The 15,575-nt window shown below is 39.9% G+C and overlaps 1 protein-coding gene across 1 annotated transcript in view; it reads left to right on the plus strand.

Annotated features, from left to right (window-relative positions):
• The window catches only part of LOC113172965 (protocadherin-16-like), a 74,071-nt gene that overhangs the window by 39,749 nt on the left and 18,747 nt on the right, over positions 1–15,575 (plus strand).

The following is a 15,575-nucleotide window of genomic DNA, read 5'->3' on the forward strand; positions in this document are numbered from 1 at the left end:
CCTCTCCTGTATGCGTATGCTTAAATATCAGTGTGCTGATATCTCTAAACGCAGTTTCTGCATTAACATCACGTTTGAAGTATACTGACAGTTTTATATCAGGAGTAGGCTCTTCATGAGTACAAAGCAGCCTCTTACATTCTCAGACCATTTTTCATGTAACAGGTGCTAAGAGAACCTGTTCAAATTTCTGCCTCTGATATGAAGACCATATAATCTGCAACATTAAACCTGCCTGGTGGTTTTAATGTTGTGGTGGACAGGGGTGGGCATGGGCACTTTGACCGCTGTGAAGCCACACAGCTCCATAAGCAGCAATCTGTAATGCACTGTGTGTTCCTATACCTGTCAACATTAAATTCACCTGGTGCATTTGATGTTGTGGCTAATCGGTTAGCTCTTCTGTGTGTTACATCAGAACCAAACCATAATCTAAAGGGCAAGAATGTCTGATAAGGAAAAAGACTTTTAGGCTGTAAAAACATCACTTATCAAAGAAGTTACTAGAAAAAAAGTCATACCCCTTTACTTACAAACCCACATTTGCTCAAATCAAAGTCCGGTTTTTGCCACCTGAGAGGAGGGACATTTTTTTTAATTTGAGCAAAATACCAAGTTGCTCCTACAAACAGCTCATTAAAACTAGTAAGTTGGACTAGTTTTATCCCCAGTAGCCTTTGACATAAACTAATTACAGTGCAGCTGCTCTGGTAAACAAGATAAGGTTAAACTGGATCATTTTATATGATTTCTGGCTTTCAAAGCAAACTTGTGCTCCTTTATAGTTAACATATGCTGATGTTTGTTATTTATGACCTCTTCTGTTCCTAATGCACCACACCCTTACTATCTTCTATTTTCGCCAGTCAGATCGACAAGGAAGAGAACAGTGACCTTTGATTGTTGTTGCGTCTGTTAGGTCAGGTCATCTTTAAAACCTCTGACACGATCCTTTGGATAAATCTTTCCTCAGGAATCAGACTTTGAATTATCTTTGCCATTGTCATGGGAGTGTTGAGTCCGAGTGCTTAACAGAGAGTCACAGGGGGTTAAAGCGCAGGTCAGGTTGCAGCATATGATACATTAACCCATTCACTTCCTATAGGATGTTCTTTTTTTCAATAGTCTTTTTAACTATTGTGGGATGGTCTAATATGCATGACTATAAATAGTTTGCTGCACTGAACCATAGCAGTTCAAGGCACAATAACTAATGCTGAATAATGAGTTTTTTAACCACACTCACAACTGCTGCAAGTTGGTTGCTACTTGTTCAGAAGAAGTTTGAGTGAATCAGCATTATGGAGTTGCTCCTGTGGATCAAAAAAGAGAGTAGTAAAGGAGATACTGACACCAGCAGACTAAAATCTTTTGGCTTCCAGATGAATGTATGTGTAATAATGAGGGATTCTCCAGAGCATGGTATTCACATGAAGCTGATGATAATGGAGTTGCTTTGGCAAACCTTTATCTGTTCGCACACAAGAAAAGATTTGAGATTATCCATTGCACCATGACATATGTTTTGCTGGAACAGTATCCTACTATAGCGTAACAGCAAACGTTCATATTGAACTTGTTAAATGTGTTTGCAGATAAGGAGATAACAGATAATGACCCATTCACTTCTTTTATATGTATGATGCATGCATTCAGTTAAACCAATCATGTTTTTCCGCTGTGTTCTTGAGGTCACGTCAGCTCAGTGTCGTTTCTTTGGTTGCCTTATTATTTTCATCAGAACAACCGCCACAAATTGAGACCAAATTAAATGCTGAGCATGGCTGGATATGGGGTTTCAGCATAGCCAATGGAGTAGTGACTCCAGCATCTAAATGAAATGAATGTGAATGCTACAGAATTGTAGTGCAACATGTTAAAGCATTAAAAATGTTGTCTTTTGGCTTGTGTTACGTGTTTAATAAATGGGTTACTACTTGTGGCTTATTTGAAGATCATTTGCTAGACGGAGATGCCCTATAATATCATACCTCAGAACATCAGAGCAGTCTTTAATTACAAAGTCGGAACATTTACTTGGATCATGGAAAAACACAAAAAACTCGTGGGAGACGTCAGATGCCAATTTATTGGTGATTCATATTACCCTTCCTTTTTCCTGTGCCATAATTCTCTTGTCTGCCTCAACGTTAATGTTATTGATGAAGGCAGACAAACCTCATGTTCCCCCCTGACACACAAGTGGCCGACCACCAGATGAAAGACAGACTAGACGTTTGCCAGGACAAAGGTCGTGGAGAGCAGCTGGACATTTGGCTGACCTTTGACCCAGGACCTCGCGTTAGGCAGAACTTTGTGCTTGGTTGGATTACGTTAGGTATGCTTTGTACTCCTGTGTGTAAATCACACACGTGGTCACGTATTGTGTTTACAGGTGGGTTAGGATTGACACGGGAGCCCCAGAAGGACTAAATCAGTTTTTCACGATTGTCTTAAGAAATCAAATATATCTGTTGTACATCATCCATGTGAAGTTCTAGCTGCTGGTTTGCACAAACATGTAGCCTATTCTAGGTTAAACAGTGCAGAAAGCAATAGAAATACAAGATGAGCAGGACAGGTTTCACATAGCACTTCATGCCACAATGAGCTGATATTTGTACTCTGTAAGGTCTTGACTCTAACAAGCAGAGAAAATATTTGTTTTATTTAGTTCTTCAAAGAGAAGAGATGCTGTATATTCTTACAAGAACATGTGTGTCAGGTTTTGTCAACAAAGGATTTCCATTCTAGTAGCAAACAATAGCCATATTTAAATTTTGAGTTGATTAGTTTTGCTCTATGGGGGATATCTCATTTTGGAAGGAAACCTTTTTTATTGTCAATGAAAACCAGATATAGTCCTTATCAGAGGCTATATTGGCATAGTATGGAGAACTAAAGGCAAAACAAAGCTGTTAGCTGCCTTCATATCTGGATGCCTCCATGTCTTCATTATCTTCTGTTCCCATCATTCCCTGGATTCATTGCAGCTTTATTAAATACACCATCTTATGTTTGTACAGTCCCAGTGCTACACTGGTCGTTGTTCTTCTTCTGGGTGACGCTTATTGCTCAACATAGGCACAGAGCTGGCTACCAGGTTATAGTATAAGACATGATCTGTGGGTTCTGCTTTTTCTGATTGAGTGAGGTGGCACTTATTTTCAAACAACTCCAACCAGATGATTTTAAAGTAATTCTCAATCTGGCCCCTAGTCCCAGAGACTAGGCCCCCCAACATTTCTCATGTTTACAAACTGGAAAGTCCAATCTTGTTGATACCACTAATGGAAAATGGTACAAATACTTTGTGCTGCTATGATTTGATAATCTTGTGTTCTAGCAATTTAAAAAACTAACAACAGCTAGAAACATACATTTAAATCATCGGGAGCACTGAGTCTCCATTCACGAACTGCACACAGAAGGCTTTCTCTTGCACAGCTGGACAATCAATTAATACTGCAGCATATGTCCAGACATTTGATGATAACAAGCCCATCCTATGCAACTCTCTGTTCTCAGCAAAAAGCAGGAAATGTAATCACTGAACAGACTCAGGCTTGTGGATCAGTGTGTGAGGTGAATTTGAGGTGTGTATGCCGTCGGGATCGTCAGGGGGAAATCCTGGCCTGGGCTCAACTTTTGTATAACCCAAACAGGTTTTTGTCTTTCAAACAGATTAAATATGTTTCATTCAGACTTGTGTGTGTTCCTTTTAAGAGCTTGCGTGAGTGTAATCTTGTGGGGGACGTGTTTACTGTGGAAGTCCCTTTTGCTGTGAGAAACAACCGAAGTGCTCACTGACTACCTTATGTATACTCAGAAGGGACTGTTTGAAATGAATCACATGAAGGAGGAGACTGGACATGTATACAAGATAAAATATAATTACCCTATCACCTAAATATTTTGCTGAGAACTAAATAAATATCCGAGCAAGGAAATGAAACCCGCCTATGGCTTTGGTGGCTCAAAAGAATTTGTGTGAAAAAAATAAAAAATAAAAAAAGATTCACTCCTCGTGAATGGGAGCAAACTTTTTTTTTTTGCGATCGTAAATATACAAGTGTTGCGTAGTGACTATACTGAACATGTCAGATAGGAAATTGAGTGTAAATAACGGGCGTTCTAGTTTTAGAGGTGACGTAGTTTTACCCGCATGTGGAAAATCTGCATGTATAAACACGGAAAATCTCATTATCACATTTTCCAGCGAGTTTAAAAACAAGATAAAAGGTGTAACAATGACAGAGCGCCAGTATCTCCGTGTCCATGTGACAGAGCCAAAGTTTTATGCGAAGAACAGCTGTTGTTTGTTGTTGGCAGCGAACTGTTTGGAAAGTTACAGGACACATTGCGTGTGTCTCTGCGCACGCTCATCTGTCTTATCTGTACATGCTTCTCATGATTCAGCTCAGGATGAATCAGTGGTGACTCGCAATTATTTGACTTGGTGAAACAAAGGAAAGAGATCTAAACACACACTCATCTCTCTGGACCGTCTCTGTTGCCAGAGTGTATTGTCTTTTTGTGTCCAACCCACATCTGAACCAGGGATGAGTTCCTTCAGGACTGGGCTCACAGTTAAACAGACCTAACTGGAGAAACCACGTGCGCACAGCCTGGGCAGTCCTCATTTGTTTGCAGTGTTCATCAGTCAGCGACAGGGTGTGTTTATGCATATGGTTCCAGTAGGCCTTTATGACCCCATTGCCCTGACTCACCCCACTCCTGCACCATCCCATCTCCTCTCCCTTCGCCTTGCAGAGAGTGACATTTGCAGAATGATTCAGTTCTCTTCCGTCAGGACTGATTACTCTACTACAAGAGTAGCACAATAAAGCTGCGTCTGCAACGTTCTTGTTTGTAAGTTTCTTGCTTCTAATCAGTAGGCTTACAGTAACATGCTTGAATGTTTACATGGATGATGAAATGTAGAGAGTCCATCATTCATGGACAACTCTGTAGGACCTGCAAGATTCCCCTTGAGACCTAAAGTTAAGTCCAAACGAAGCACAGGCCCCTACTTGTTTGATGTAGTCAACGGCATTGATTCAAATCAAATCATTTCTGATCTGTCTGACAGATGTGAGACAGACAATTGAAAGATACTACTTCCTGCTGTAGACTGCGTAAGAGCTGTCATCACTGTTTGGTTTTTGTGAGGTCATTAACAAAATGACTTGTGCAGAAAAGGTTGTTTATATTAATAAGGCCACTGAACATTAACCTCATTAAACATGCTGTTAACCCTGCCCCTTAAAAAGTATGTTCCTATGCAATGAAATGGCAAATGTGATTGCACTTGTAGTGAATGTAAATGATTATCTTGTGATGTGGGATTCTTTGAATGAATGAAGTGCTACATTACTACAACACAGAGCACATTGCAAGGAGGTGGATGGAGGGTGTATAATATGCAGGATGTAATGTTAGCGATTACAGTAGAAATGCAATTTTTTGGAGACTGTGTTGCTTTAACTGTGTCTGGTCTTCATGTGACTGAAAAACAACATCAAGCCTTTAGTGGGGTTATAATAAAACAGAGTCTTCTGAAACAATGGCGGACTGATAAATTGACTGATCTCTGCAACATTAAAAGGAGAGCTGGTGTCACATGGTAACAGAATAACCGTCAAGTGAAATTGTTTCCAGGCCACATCAAAGCAGGGAAGTCTGTCAACTCCATCATTATGTGGAGCTGCCATTGCCTCGGGTGAGAAAAGTCACATAGGGGAGCCATATTTAGAGGAAATACAAGCACCATGCTGGTGATGTACTGATTTATTTACATTTTACATTACTGAAGTAAGTGGCTCTGTCAAGCTATTTCAAGTACCAACCTTAAAGACACCAGAATACTGTAACTGAAACCATGTAGGACACACAGCACTGTATGGAGAATGTGAAGTGAAATTTCAACAAGACAAATGATGTGTTCTAAACACAAAAGTACAATTGAGAGAGTTTTATTGTGTGTCAAAAATCCTCAGGCTTACTTTGCAGCAAATCTTGAACGTCTCCCTGTGAGGAGGATCACACAAACACCTGTGAGACAGGACAGAGCTAGACACTCAATATAAGCAACTACATGACACATACTTTATCCCTGCTGCTTCACTGTAATTATTGTTTTCTGGCAAGTAGAAATGAAATCACAGGGAAGTATGACTGTCAATAAACATGTCCTTCATGCCGGGGACTTGAAACATGAAATCACTCTTCAAAAATTAATCACTTAGAAATGTCTGTGTTTCCTGGAAGCTGTTTATTGTGCAGTGCTTTTTCCATTACCCTCTGAAATACAAAGGTAGTTCAGAGATGAAGTTTTCGGTATTCAGTTTCTACTACAGCTGTGTAGTATAAGCTGCACCTTGGAAGACTCCAAGTCCATGCTACACCGCAAATCTGGCTCCCTCTGCTGCACTGGGAATCTCAACCAATCCCAGTCTTACTCTCACTGCTAACCTCAGCTGAGCCTCAGGGACAATACTGCAAATGCACACAAAGTGAATAATGCTTGTATATTTATGTCTACATGTCTACATGTGCATGTGCGTTGCATTGCCCGCATCTGTATGTGATTCTGTGTGTAGAGCAGAGTTCTTTATGCAAATCTAAATCCTCATTGAAAGAATATCAAAGCAGAGCAGAAAGATCTGCTTTTTTTAACAGCCAACTGTCAACGCAGACAAGACTTTTAAATCTGATGTCTCCAGTGTGTTATTCATTATTAGAGATTATATGCTGCGCTTTGAGTTGACCACTGAATGACAAAAGTAGCATGTGGTTGCATGGTACGTGCTTTGAGTTTCTCTGTTGGAGAATACTAATCCATGTCAAAGATGAACAGTTTGCTGTCTCCTACAAGTTGTTTCCAGTGATCCTGTCTGGCGGAAGCAGTGTTTGTTGCTACTCTTAGTTGCTAGTTGTAATCAGAAATTTACAGAAAGACAGCTTAATCACTTTGGGCCTGGTTCAGGAAGAAGAGAAGACAAACTCCAGCACTGCATTGTATCAGCACTGAATCAGATAGATTCATAGATCTCTGGGAGCCAGTGCTCAATCTGGATCTGTGTTTGTGCATGCCATGCTCAGTAGGCATTCTGCCACCCACTGCAGGCAGCTGTAACCCCGGTCTAGCCCACATCATTACTCCTGCACTCCCCCACACGCTGTTCAGTACATGATTCATACTGTACGGTATACTGTAAGTTCCCCTCCCACCCACACAGATCCAGGGATCCACCACCTGACCTGCCTCAGCAGACCAGAGCTTAGCACAGCTATTGGATGGCTGTGAAAGAGATGACTGGCTGAATCAGAGCCAAGCAAGAGTCTGACAGGGCCGGCCACAAGGGTATGTGATGTAAGGTCATGTCCCGCGGTGGAGAGAGGAACTACTTAGTGAACTTGTAGCATCAGGTCAGCTCCCACACTTGACCTTGGGTGGATTTCAGAGGCTTTTAACAAGCTCTGCTGGTAATTTTTGTAGTGGTTTGGGTTTATTGGAGGTTACTTCAGCAGCGTGTGCTGATGCTAGATCATATGCGAGTCAGTCATCATGTCAGATTCGAGTGTGCTGCATTTTTCTTTCAGTCTAATGAATTTGCATACACCATGTTGTATAAATTAGCATTTTACCAGCGCTGCACCCCTTGAAATGAAGTTGTGTGTGTTTATATTAATTTCACCCAAACTTTCACTTTTTCCATTAGACTGGGTGAAATAAGATGTGAATAAAAAATATACAACATCTGCAAAGTAGCTAATGGTAAAACAATTTTACATCCATTAGAAATATTAAACTGAGGCAGTCTCCTCAAACTCACTTGTTTATTTTTTAAACCCTCCAACCTCCACATCTTGTTATGAGAATGTCATTTATAATGATCATTCTTCATTGCAAATAACTCGAACTAGCAATTTTCTCTTTGTTTTCTTTTCATTGACCAACCAGTGGTCAGCATGCATAAGAAAATAGTGGCAGGTTTGTTTCTCTCATTTGACCTTTGCAAAATAAACAGTCTAATGTCTTGAGCAGAAGCTTCTCAGATGGGTTATTGAGCTACCTCCATCATCCCAGGTGGCCAACGCTTAACAGCAAACACTTCTTATACTTCCATTGGAGTTTTTGTCAGATTTATTTTTCTAGCCAAAGTAAAACCTGACTAGAGAATTATCCCTGTTATTGAGTGAGAAGACGTGTCAGTGGAGGCAAAAGCTGCATATTTTGGTGACGTCCTCTGCAGCTGTGACCCTACAGTAAACCAACGTCAGCGACTCCATTCATGTGCTTTTGTAAATTGAATTGCAAGATTTTTTTTTTACTTTTTAAAGAAGGTCTACAAATTAAGGTTTTAAAGTTAACCTGTTGGGATCATAGTCCACTAGGTTAGTAGACACCAGGGGGCTTTTAAAAACACCTGAAAGTTGTTTGCGAGGTGTTGAATGATCGCGTTCCTTCTTGATGACTACGATCTGCTTGTAGACACACAGTTGTATTATACACAGAAGCTTTTCTTCCTCATCCTCAATAAGATTTTCTTAGATCATTATTGCAATCATTTGCACTTTGTAAGTAACCTGCACAGATCATTTAAAACCTGGAAAATAGTATTGCATGTCTGGTTTTAAATGCAGCCTCCACTCCATAGATTTCTACTGACTCTAACCTTTTTCTTTAGCAACACAATATCTCTCCTCTCTGCACATTTTGCCTTTTCTGGAACCCTGGAAATGGTTTGATGCTTAATCACTTCCAGATGCAAGGTCCAGATGAAAGACAGACAGACGCTTCAGTTTTCGAGCAAAGTCTAATGAAAGTTTTAAAAAAATGCAGGCCACCTAACTTCTAACAACTGGAGCTTCTCACAACTCTGAAAATTATAAACAACAAAGAGTGCCTGTATAGGCTCTCTTTGTTGCCTTGTAAGACTTAAAATAACTTCTGGTGTTTCGGAGCTCGATAGGTTTAGAAAGACCCTGAAGGTAGTCTGAGCTCTGTTTGAAAATTAGGAGATTTTTTTATTCAGAAGACTCTGCATTTCTTTTTACTGTTAGATTCTGTATTTATTTACAGTAGTATAACCCACTGATGTAGTATTTGTTTACTGGTGGTTCATTAGGGCAAAAATATGGTAATCAATGCCAAGCTGTGCCTTGATTAGAGATTGAGTCTTAAAACACTACACTACACTTTACCCATAATACCACCCAACGGGTGAAATTCTTGACATTATTAGTGAACAGAAGTACATTTGTTCTTGAAGAGCGGCTTCAGCTATTTGTTTGAAGTATTCTTTTTTTAAGTAATTTGCATTAAGTGGGGATTTCAGATTATAATAATAGCTTTGTACAGTAGCAGTATTAAAAAGCATAGAACACAACAACGCAACTAACGCAAGTCTTTTTGCCAAATTGTTATAATCCTGAAAATGCTTGCACTAGCACTGGAGCAGTTGTAATCATAAAAAGGATGACAACATTTTTCAAATCTAAGCCTATTAATCAGTTTGAAAATAGCTAATTTACTGAACAAGCCTTGTTCTCTGGAAGGGAACCCTACAGAATTGTCTTTGGTAATATAATTATTTTTTTTCTGGCTTGATGTTCTAAAATTGCACGTTGTATTATATTTAATTCACTGACCTTCTGTCCACTTCAAACACAGAAACTCTGTCATGATGTTTTGACTGACTTTTTTTCCAAGAGTGTAGTAGTTATGGTGAGTGATGTGTGAGGGGAAAGGAAAGAGACAGAAACCCTATCCTCTCCCATGTCTGCGCTCTAGCACGTGTGTCATTATATCCCTGTCTGCTCTATTTCTCCCCTCTGTTCCTCTGCCAGATATGTGGACCGTACACCACACTAACGCGCTTCCCTTAACACAGTTCCCCTATGTTTATGCTAGTGTACTACACACAGAGAAAAATATGAGTTCATTTCATGGAACCGTTGTTGATTTAGAAATCAATACTTCTTGTCTTCTTGTGTCAGAAAATAGTTTCTGTGCCTTAACAGAGCTGAGACAGTCGTCTTCCAGGAAACAAGGACAGTAGAACCTGCTGGGGCCATACGCTTGGTGAAATGGTGCTTTGGTGCTGCAGAACAATCAAACAAAAGTTGCTCAGTATTACCAAAGATTACTGGGCAACGGATATAGATCAAAAACGTTATTTTGGAAAACATTATTTGTTGTTAGGGTTAGGGTTAGTTTACCCTTCAGAACAACTGTAAGGGATTTTGTAAGTGTCTGCATTTCTATTTCTGCCCTGCACTATAGAAATGTCTTCCTACAGTTGGAATCCATTTCAATACTGAAAGGACAGTTCTGGATGAAATGATTTGGCAACTGACACTTAACTATATATTCTTGGAGAAATCGACATGATTAGGATGGTTACCGACCTTGACAGGTATATGGTATTTCGCAGGGATACCCCAATATAGCAGATGTATTATAGTGGAAGTGTGTGCAAAGAAAGTGCTTGATAAATCTGGAATTGATTGCTCATGTGAAGTCATGCAGCGATTCTGAATGAAGTTTTTTTGAGGTTGAATTGCTAATAATGAATCCAACTCTATAAAAAAATATTTGTTGTATAATTACAACAGATATGTGTCTATGACAATTAATTCAAATGTTACTTGCCAAGTCATGCTTAAATAGTTGTATTTGAGTTATTTAGCAGGCCACACACAAAGATTTGCTCACAATCAAAATTATTTTTTTTTCAAAAGCAGCAGAGTTATAGCATGGTGGTCCTGATGCATTAGTTCAACCATCACTCCTATGGGTTTTTATCATGTGCTTTCATCAGGTGAACATTTGATAAGGTGTGTTGGAAACTGCTGAACTTGCTTTCAATTAAATTCTGTGTGAGCACATTCCCCGCCACCACTATTTGTGCAGCATCACAATCAAGCCAATATTTCCAGCATTACACAAAGACGCTAGACATTACTGGCCACAGTTTGGCAGTATTTAATGTCACCATTTCATAGACCTTACACATGCCTTAAACTATGCAGTGAAGATTTCAACTTTTTGTCTCCTGAGCAACCACCAAAATCTTTCACATATGGTTGGTTGGAATCCAGCAAATACTGCCTGTGCAGAAAATGTTTGAAATTTTGATATATTTGTCAACAATGTGTGGGCTTCTTCCTTCCACTAGGATGATGTGGGCTTTGTCTGGGTCTTTGGTGTGGCAGCGGAGATGTCACAGAAACTCTGACCTGCCTATCTGCTGCTTTAGCGCAAAGTGGATGAGGCCTTTAGGAGGTCTCCGCCTCTCTCTCCTCATCTATGCTCGCCTCAGAAGTGATGCCAGGACAATAGAGGGAGAGGAGTGTGCACGGCTTCACACCAGCTGTGAAAGCTCAAAGCAGTTCTCAGTCCAGATTTCTGCAACTCGCCCACTTGTTTGATTTCTTTGAGCCTACGCTTTCCTCTTTGCCGTTACTGTGTTTTAATGATGCCCATGTCTCTCCATCAATCAATCAGATGCTGCCTCTAATTGCTTGTGTGGAAATTCAACTGTTAAAAGCTTAATTGGTCATGTCAGTGTAACTGTCATTAAGAATATGTTACCTATATATTATTTGGCATTATTTAATTAATATCTGGAAAGTTTACACTTTTGGAGAAAGAGCATGTAACTGGCCTTGACATTGTTGTAAATCACTGACAGAGTGATATAGGGCCTATTTCTCGACATAAAGACATGGTAAGCTACCCATCATTAATCAGGTACCTCATACTGTCGAGTACACAACCTATTCACCTTTAATAAATCTATTTGGTAAATAAAGTTCTCTTTATTCAATATCCCTTTGGATGGAAATTGGTCCCTGTTCAACATCCACACAGATCTCTGCAGCTTAAGTACTTCATCTGGCCAATGTGACACATATGGTGCTTTAAGTAACAGCGCACAATCCAAATAAGATAAAAGCAAGCTTGGTCATAAATTTCGGCTTAAGAGATTTAGCAATGTCATCCAGTATTTTCCGAACATTTCTTTATTTAATTTGGTCCACAGTCACAGTAGCCACTGCTTCATACTCATCTGTACTTGGTTTGTTTGCAAAAGTTTCCAGTGAATACAAAGAAGATTTTGGGTCCTTGGTAGTTTGCTCCACTGGCATTAGGCTCCACAAGACTGTGATGAGCAATGACTTTATCCCCATTGTTTGTACATTTGTGTCTTTGCTTACGCATCTAAGGTACACTCAAAGGACATGTGCACGCAGAGTTTGATTGATGTGTGTGATAATTTCCCAGTTGGCAAACATTTGCATATGAACTCAGTCATTTGTGGCCTATTTAGATTGGCAGAGGTGCAGTCCTGATTGGCTGGTTCCACTGAGAACTACGTGAGACAGATTTGTTTGACTGGGCACTCTAAAATACTGGGAGCATGATTAAAAACTACATTGCCTTCATTTCACCCCTTGTTGGCCTCAGTGGTTTCAACTCTACATCATTGGTTTACTCACAGGTTTTTGTTCTTTGCACAGTGCAGCTGTTTTGCATGGCTGAACAATAAAGATGTGGAGAGGAGCATTAGCTTGAGCAAAGAAGGTCACAGTGACATACATGTGGCTCCGATGTCAAGAAGAATGACAAGTAGAACGTCATCGCGGTCAGTCGTATGCTGCATGATAATTCTTGTCCTTTGGAGAAATTCAGCTCTAAAAATATAAACCACACAAATCCTGGCTTGTTCTTTTCCAGACCCGACTCTGCCTCAGACCACGACGTGAGGACATTAGATGGGCTGGAACACTTAAGAACATCCTAAAACCTCAATATAATTATTCCATTTGAAGATGTTCTACATACAAATCATATAAAAGTAATATTCCCTCCTGTGACTCCTGCTTCTTGATCAGTCAGTAAGTTTGTCAGAAAGTGTCATCTGCAAGGTTTCTGGAATCTGATGGGAGAACCACAAAGTGCCCCAGTTATCTTTGGATTCCCCCAGGTTGTTTTACTAAGGACTTTGCCAAATGTTGCCTTTCCCCTGCTGATAAGACAGCTTCCATCATGACTCACTCATATACACGGAGTGTAGGACGAATACTCCTGGCTGCTGCTGATGTAAGATTAGCCCTGCTTTTGAACTTTTAATTAAAAATAAAATAGACAGTGTTTGTAATTTCTATACATTGAAGTGGAAAGGGTAAAAAGTCAGTGGGAAACAGAGAGAGATGTCAAAATGTGTAGGACAATGCAATCCCCCTGCAGGGTGGAAATTCCTACATTGACTGGTCTTAAATTACTAAGTACTTCACTTTACTGTGCTTTACTTTATTAAGTTAAATATATAATTTTTCAAGTACATTATAACATGTACATGTACAAATAGAGATGATTATGTTCTTAATCTCTTTTCTGCATGTGAATATATACGATAAAGACTAAATAGAGAATATTTGGAAGGGAAATAAAGTGTACAAATGTATTGTCGAAGATCTGAGATGAATGATGGATGACTCTTTGCTGTAATATTGCTGCTGAACATCCCAAGCAAGCTTCAATCGCTGTTCAAGGCTTTGTGTGAATCTTGTTTTATCTATTGAGATTTATTCTAATCTTTTTCAGACTTTTATGGCAGAAAGTTTGATGCCAGCGACCACATTATGTTAGGTTATTCTCATCTCTGGCAGTTCATGGTTTGTGGTTTTGGCTAAATGTCCTGCTTGTTTTTTATTTGCACATGGCCTCATGTGTCATTTTATATGGGTGGTTGGCAAATTATAATGTCCTAGACAGACAAGCCTCTCTGTTCCAGCGGGATGACACTGATATGCTATTATTAACCTATTAATGTGACTGGAAGTGAAATCCCAGTCTCTGCAGATTCCAAAATAGACTGAATGCTTCAGGCAGTCTACTTACAGTGGTTAGGATTTATGCAAATGTGATTGTGCGGTTTATTATTTCACAGTACATTCCTCAGCAGAGTTGTACACTTAATTCATGGAACACATCCTTAGGTTTTCAAACCACTTACGGCTCCACATATCCTCACCACTTTACGCAGATCTTAGCAGTGGGAGAAGTGTAAATAATAAAGCACTGCATCCTCGATGTGTAAATTAAATAGTGGTGAACACATCACTCGGTTCTGTCTCTACTGAACCTATTCTTCACAAAAAAACTCAGTATCTCTGTAGCACACTCTGAACCTCTGTACTTTGCTTTTAACTCAGAGGGAACCCCTCAATTCACTGTGAACTGTGTGTTCTGTTCTTCATGTTTTACTGTGTATCATTATAGATTCATAGAGTGAAAAGAGCTGCGAATACAGTTTTCAAGTTGTCATCCCATAAATATAAATGCACACTATCTACATAACATGATTGTTAGTGAAATGGAAAGCAACATGCCGTCTTCTCAACTAGCTTGTGTATTCACTGCTTGCCTGCGATGGGTCAGTCAGAAATGAGTAAATATTTTTCAGATCTGCATGGGAATGTTTGTACCATATCTACTGGCTTTTAAATGTTTTTCTTTAACAAGACCCAGGTATTTGTGCTTAAATGCTCCTTCAGCTTTCCATCCAGCTGACACTCATCAAACAACTGTGAGGAAAACAAGCATATAAAACGCCGGGGTTGTTATAAATAACTTGTCCCCCTGCAAAATGATAAAATATTACAGTAAGTGGCAGCCTCTGCACGTTAAAAGATGAAGTAGCTTTCTTGTATTGCTCTTGGTTTCCCCTTTCCTCATGTGGTTTATTATTCTTCTCTTTGGCTTGCATATCTGCCAGCTTTACAACTCCCTCACTCCTACACACTATTCACCCTCTGTTAGGAGTTAGAGTGAAGACTGTGGGGCATGCTCTCTGCTGAGTCCCCCGTCTGCCATCTGCTCAGCAAAGAGTTGGAGCCTGAATTACCACAGCCAAAACTTCATCACCTCGAATGAATGATTTCCATCTACTCACACTCATACTGTACCAATACCATCTTTAAAAAAGTTAGTGTTTGATGATAAGCATGGTTTGCATTATTTATCTTGGCAATGTTCCTGATGACTACATCTTAAACAGAGGAGGCTCCCTGCTGCAGAGTTTCTGATTTGAGCCTCAAATTTCTTCCAATTAGTGTTTTCCCAAGAAGATGCATTTGTAAGAAGAAGAAGAAGAAGCAGAAGAAGAAGAAGAAGAAGATGTCTAATCAATTTGTGTGGTTTAACTCTACTTGCGAACTGTGATCCAGAGCCAACACTTGCAAACAATTACATTGCTGGTACCCAGGGGCTCAATCTGATTGGTCTGTTTGCTTGTGCTGTCTTGGGAGATCCTATAGTAATTGAGTCGGCTCCCCGGCTGATGGCTTGTGAACTGCTTTTACAGCTCGAGCGGCTCCAGCTCTTTTTAGATGTGTAGCATTATTAAAACCAGACCGCAAGCGGGGCATTACATTAGGGTATAATGCTCTGCACTGAAGCATATTGTGTGGTATCCCACTGTTCCCCAGCCATCCCTGTCACTGTCCTATGCAGACAGACGCCACTCTTGAAGCTGGCAGCACTTCCCTGCTGGCAGCCC

The sequence above is a fragment of the Anabas testudineus genome, chromosome 13 (genome assembly GCF_900324465.2).
Source record: "Anabas testudineus chromosome 13, fAnaTes1.2, whole genome shotgun sequence".
Taxonomy (NCBI): domain Eukaryota; kingdom Metazoa; phylum Chordata; class Actinopteri; order Anabantiformes; family Anabantidae; genus Anabas; species Anabas testudineus.